Below are 7,163 nucleotides of genomic sequence, written 5' to 3'. Positions count from 1 at the left end.
CTAAAGAATGAAGTCCAGAGCTGAATGATGAAAAAGCTGGTTTGGGTAGATGGCTTTCTTTGCCTACAACACAAGAACTACAATGCACACACTGGCCTGGTTCACACAATGGGGTAAGCCAAAGAATGGCTCACCGGGATAGCAAGAAGGGGTGGGATTCCCCAGAGCCGCTAACAACCATTTTGTTCCTCCCCAGTCTTTTTTGCTCTCATGACATACTGGGCTAAGCCATGGTTAAGAACTGTCCTCACCAACCACGAGCTGTAGCCAAGAATGTGGTTAGTGAGAACAAGGGATGGGGCAGCAAGTTGATTAGGTTCCCTTTTTAACCCAAGCCTACCTCATTTCCACTTTCTGAAACAACACAAGAACCAAAGCACAGCCATCCTTCAAAATTCGCAGCTCTCTGAACTTTGCAGTGCAGTTTTCCAGCCAAGTGATGGGTCTTAAAATCCATACACTGGGGTCAAGTGTCCACAGAAATGCATATACAGTGGTGCCCCGCAAGACGAATGCCTCGCAAGACGGAAAACCCGCTAGACGAAAGGGTTTTCCATTTTGGAGGTGCTTCGCAAAACGAATTTCATATGGGCTTGCTTCGCAAGACAAAAATGTCTTGCGAGTTGCTGCGATTTTTTTTCGCTCCCCACCCCCTTTTTCTAAGGCACTAAACTGCTAATAGCCTTTTAGCAGCTAATCCACTAATCCCTTAAGCCTTTAATAGCCGCTAATAGCCGCTAAACCGCTAATAGCGCTAATCCGCTAATCCGCTAATGGGGTTGCTTCGCAAGACGAAAAAACCGCTAGACGAAGAGACTCACGGAACAGATTCTTTTCGTCTTGCGAGGCACCACTGTATTGCTAAAAATAACATACTGAAAAGCATTATTTTCAGAGAAATTGCTTTACAAAAATGTGTGTATTTGACAGAATAACACACACAAACGTGTATATTGGGAAAATTTACGTTAAAATGCTGCTCGGTTTTCACAAGGGCGTTTTATTTATTTATTTAAATCACAGACCGATATGGAAATGTGAAGAACTGAGATTAAGACTGGGGAAATGAGCAACAGAGAGAAGCTGAACTTGACAGATTTGGCCATCCCTGGTGAGGAAGGAGCTTAGCCACAAGTCCCCGTTTGTACCACATGCTAAGTCAGGCATAGGCAAACTCCAGCCTTCCAGATGTTTGGGACTACAACTCCCATCATCCCTAGCTAACAGGACCAGTGGTCAGGGATAATGGGGATTTTAGTCCCAAACATCTGGAGGGCCAGAGTTTGCCTATGCCTGTGCTAAGTCAATCCTTGGCTTAGCTCAGCACAGCACCACAAATGACTGTGGAGAAGCAAAGAGTCCCTCTCTAGGCATCCACACATCCACATGACCCCAGCAAGCCATCATTGGGCTTATCATGTCATGTAAACCAGGCCACCAGGAATGCTTTGAGTGTTCCTGAGAGATGACATTCCTACCTGGTTTTGAAGCTCCTCAATCTGCTGGTAATAGTGGCTGTAGTCCTTCGGTTCACCAGCCAACTTGATCTTGGCATGGAAATCACTGATCTTGGACTGAAGCTCAGCATTTTCAGCCTCCAGGCATCGCACTTGGTCTATATAACTGGCCAAGCGGTCATTGAGGTCCTGCATGACCGCCTTTCCATCAGTAGAAGAAAAGACAATGCCACAAGCTTCGGGATCACCGCCCATCCCACCAGTTCCATCGCTGGCTCCATCAGACCTGACTTCAGCTAGCCCATCCCCATATCCAAATGGAGGGTAACCGCCATGGTTACCACCGGGGCAGCTTCCTGTACTCATTCTCCTCCTATGGCCACCCCTGATAAATGCACCACTACAACCGCTTTTCAGAAGGTTGCTTTGGCCAATTCCATAGTCATAGGTGGAACGACCTTCAAAGCGGGAGGAATTGCCTCTGGCACTACCAAGCCCACAAGAGGTGTGATAGCTGGAAGAGACAGAGGAAAACCTGGACTTCCCATTCGAGCCAACACTTGCGCTATTTCTTCCCACGATTACTGGACTGTGCATGGCGCTACTTCTCATAGCGAGAGCAACTTGGAGATCCAACCCAAAGCAGAAGCCAGCGCTCAAGGTTTGACACTCAGTAAGAGTGTTCCGCGTTTATCCTGCAGGTCTCGATTTATACCTTTTGCTAAGGGTGTCACCATTGGGAAGGAGGGTTGATTTGTCTTTTCGCAGGTTTGCTGCTGGCTTCTCCTTCGTCCCACTGGCAATTTGCCTCCAGATACCCCACCAAATAGGCAGTTTCTTCACACATCAACTGCTCGTTTTAAACAAGGTTACCACACCAGATGTTATTAAAGTTGTAAAGAATCATCAAAAGTTTGCCTTGTTTTTCTTAAGGAGAGGAAACGGCAATTCCTTGAAGCAACTGGGGGGGGGGAAGCCTTTTGTTGTCCATATTATGAGACGGAATCGATGCTGGCCAAAGACATTTCACTACCTTGGGGGTACTGCTGGATCCATTGCTGATAATAATGATGATGATAATAATAATAATAATAATAATAATAATAATAATAATAATAATAATAATAATAATAATTTATTACTAATACCCCGCCCATCTGGCCGGGCCTCCCCAGCCGCTCTGGATGGGTCCCAACAGAATATTAAAAACACAATAAAACATCAAACATTAAAAACTTCCCTAAACAAGGCTGCCTTCAGATGTTTTCTAAAAGTCAGGTGGTTGAGGCTCACATGGCCTGGCTGTTTCAGAGGGCCTTCCATCAGCTTCAGCTGGTGGCACAGTTGATTACTGTAGTGTGTTATACATGGGGCTACGTTTAAAGATGTTTCAGGAACTTCAGCTAGTGCAAAATCCAGCAGCCAGGTTGCTTACCAGGACAAGATGGTTTGAGCATATAACACCAATCTTGCCCCAACTGCACTGGCTGCCAATCAGTTTCTGGGCCCAATTCAAATGGCTGGTTTTGACCTATAAAGCCTTAAATGGCTCAGGACCACAATACCTCAAGGAACCAATCTGGACCCTGTGATCATATCTAAGGCACTTTTTCAGTGCCCTGTCAATAGAGGGTCCAGAGGGTGGAAACATGACAACAGGTCTTTTCTACAGTGGCTCCCCACTTATGGAATGCTCTCCCCTGAGAGCTTGCCTTCATTACTTATCTTTAGGTGCCAGGCAAAAACATGCCTCTTCTTCAAGGGCTTTGACTAATTAAACAATATATGAGCTTTTAAAGTGGGGGAGATGTATTGTATTGTTTGTTATTGTGTGTTTTTATTATTTTTCTATAGTAAAATACCTTGTGATTCTCAAGTGAAAGGCAGTGTAGCAAATAAATAAGTAAAGGCGCTTCCACCAACCTTGCTCAGGCCAATACCTTAAAATGTCTTGCTTTACCATTAAGGATTGGAAAGTACATTAATTTCAGTTTCTCATTTTCCCGATCTCAAGTTCGCTTCTCCACATTTGCATGCCAATTTGTGACACAATTATTTAAGCCTTCATGAAAATTCATCAGCATTTTAGTGCAAATTTCTCCCAATAAGCATGTTTTTGCAAAGCAGTTTTTGCCTAATACAATGCACCTTTGCATATTATTGTCACTGATAGATGCATTTATGTGCACGCTTTCCCACAGTGTGTCCATTTTCATATGCATCACTCGGCTGAGGGATTCTGTGTGAAATTCAGAGAAGCATGAATTTCAAAGGATGGCTATGTTTCAGTTTGTGTATTGTTTCAGAAAGTGTGGAACTGGTGAGTTGGTCTTCAGATGCAAACTGAATTACATTTCTCCCACACCCCTATGCACCCTGGGGAATGCACCCTGATTATGTGATGAGACGGACAAAAGGGGAAGCAGCAATGTTCTCCAATGGGATTGTGGGTGGGGAGGGAGAGACAATTCTGGGAACAGACTCAACTCTGTGGGAGGGGGAATGTTGCACTGCTCAAGGCCACACACCAGTTCTTCAGTTCTCCTTGCAATTCTTGTTCCTTATTCCATGCTATCTTGAAATACAAATGAGAGAGCCCAGTTCTTCCCCCATCTCCTTGCCTTGCCCTACTAAACAACTCAACTTCCCCAACGGGAAAACAGCATCCCAGCTTCTCCCTAAATGCAAGTCAGCAAAGACTCAAAGACCCAGCTCAAAAGCCCCTCTGGGCAAGGAGGCAGACCTATTACTTTAATTGCAGCTTATACAGAATGCTTGTTTTCTTTAAAACATAAGATAATATTATTCATCATGGGATTTTACTCACACTGTTCCTTCAGGACACTTGTACAACTTTTATTTCAAGGTAGGGATCGGGGGGGGGGGGGAGTTCGCTTTGAAAGGCAAACCTGACAATTCCACGCTTTCCGAAGCATTATGTGAACACAGCCATCCTTTGAAATTCCCACTGCTCTGAATTTTGCAACGCAGTTCTCCAGTGAAGTAGTGTGCACAAATATGCATATACTAGGGTAAAGAGGACATAAAAATGCATATATATTTGTGAAAATATTGTTTAAAATTTGTTACATTAGGGCAGGCATGGTCAAACTTGACCCTCCAGATGTTTTGGGACTACAACTCCCATCATCCCTAGCTAACAGGACCAGTGGTCAGGGATGATGGAGATTGTAGTCCCAAAACATCTGGAGGGCCAAGTTTGGGGATGCCTGCATTAGAGGAAATTGCTTTGCAGAAATGTGTACCTTGGGCTAAATTGCACAGAAAAATGTGTTCATTCAGAGAAATTTGCACTAAAATGCTGGTGAATATTCATGGGGATTTTGTTTTAGAAAAATCATAAATGGTTGCAGAAATACGGAGGACTGAATTTAAGACTGGGGAAATGAGAAACCAAGAGAACTGAAATTGACAGATCCCTCCCTCCCTACTGAAGGAGGCCTGTGAATTCCAGAAACATCCAGTTGTCCACTGTGGCACACAAGACCTCAAGCTCTGATGGGCTTTGAGACCAGCCTTTCCCACGTTGTGGCAAACGCATCTCCAGCTTGAGATCATATGCTGCAGAGTATAGAAAGAGCAGGCGCAGGGAAATCATCCAACAATTAAGAGGGCTTCATTTGCTGATCACATCGTCTTCACTGGCTTCACTGCCCCATGAACCACGAGTCACTTTCCTTATCCTTGTCACAAAAGTCTGATCTTTGGGGGAAGTGTGTTTGTGGTACAAGACCACCCAATCCACTGTAGTTGGACAACCTGAACCGACCAGTATGTGACTGAATCACACCTGAAAACACTGACCATCTGGCACTGTCCTTTGTCTCTCTCTCTCCCACCCCCTTTTACATTCACATATTCACACTTTCCTCCTGTTCATTCACACATTCTTCTGGAGTGCTTAAGAATTCAAAATTCCGTGACTCACTTGGCTGTCACAATCGGAGTATGTTACACAAATTGTGTGGTTTGCATCCTTGATTCTGGGTGCAAGGTTTTGACAGTCCCTGGTGCAGAATTTGGACGGGGAAGCACATTCTCCTGCATCACCATCAATGAAGCTATGCTGTTTCCATATATGGGGCCACCTCAACTAATGGCTAGATGGTACATTTGTCCTGGAGAGGACAACCAGCTACCCAATGCCCTTGCTTTGAGGCAAAAAAAAGAGACAGAGGAAAAAGCAGCCCAGTTGTAAGATATGGACCTCATCTCAGGTGCTCTGAAGCCCAAGAATTGTGCTCTCTGCAAGATCTCCCCCACCTTTCTTTGCCAAGCTGAGGTAGCAGTCATGGTAGGTAAAGGGGACCCTGACCATTAGGTTCAGTCATGGCCGTCTCTGGGGTTGCAGTGCTCATCTCGCTTTATTGGCCGAGGGAGCCGGCGTACAGCATGGGGCCAGCATGACTAAGCCGCTTCTGGCGAACCAGAGCAGCGCACGGAAACGCTGTTTACCTTCCTGCTGGAGCAGTACCTATCTACTTGCACTTTGATGTGCTTCTGAACTGCTAGGTTGGCAGGAGCAGGGACGTTTAGCTATTCTTCCCATTATATATATTTTTTAAAAAGCAATCAGCCAAGCCCAGCAAAATATCCTAGCTGCACGTGTGAACATCTCCACGTTGTATGTTTGTGAGCATTGCTTTTGACCAAGATGCTAATGAGAATGTCTCATAGCTAATTCCACACTTATTGGCAACCAAGCTGATTCCTCCAGGAAGCGCACAATAGGAGTGATGGTTATCTGATGTAAGAGAACTTGTGGTGACCCCGGGAGTGCATCACACAGAGCTGGATTGTAATCCTTTAAGAGTATCAGACATTCTTAGTACAAATACCTGCATCCTCCAACTGGCATTCCTCCAACCCAAGCAGTCACGGCAGACTCGCCCTACTGTTAAATAATCTCCATGACAGAATAGAAAAGTCTCGTGTTAGCAGAGGGGCGGTAAAGTGGAGGTTCTTTAGAGGAATGCAGGGCTGAGATATGAGACGATTCCACAGTTTACAAATGTCTGTTTATAGCAAGGGTGGGTAACTTCAGACCTGGGGGTCAAATGCGGCCTTCTAGGCCTGATCCCAGGCTGCACACCCTTCTCTAGCCCTGCTTCACCACACCCTGCTTTAGATCTTTCCCCTGCCTGGCCTATGTCCTTCAGGTGTCCTAAGGCCTCTTGCTCGCCTGCATGGAGAGATTCAAGTGTAGAAACTTCTGGCTTCCATGTGGTGGCTGGCCCACGGCCCACTGTACAGAGATAAGGGCTGTGTACACATTATACCTTCAAAGCACATTTCCCCGCTTAAAGAATTCTGGCCACTGTCATATGTTTTTGGTTCCTGGGAACAGTAACTCTGTGAGTGGTAAACTACAATGCCTAGAATTACTGAGGTTTAAAGATATGGTGCTTATCCCTCAACTGTCCCAGTAAAACCTGGACATCCTGGGGGGTTTTTTCCCTCACAAGAGCATGGTGGCCATTTTGGGCACCATGATCTCGCACGATTTTGTGCCCATGAAATATGTGCTTTTCTTCAGGGCTGCTATCTTGCCTGGTACTCCCAAAATGCCTGTTTTGGGGCACCATGCACAAAAATGCTTTTTCCAGGGCTGTGGTCTCGTGCAGGTCACATGACTTGCATGGGAGCGGGGTCCTAGAAGATGGTGTCCATGTTTTTCGTCGCAAC

This window comes from Podarcis tiliguerta, assembly GCF_965153285.1.
Source record: "Podarcis tiliguerta genome assembly, chromosome: 13".
In the NCBI taxonomy this organism is placed as follows: domain Eukaryota; kingdom Metazoa; phylum Chordata; class Lepidosauria; order Squamata; family Lacertidae; genus Podarcis; species Podarcis tiliguerta.
This window is presented reverse-complemented; position numbering follows the sequence as displayed.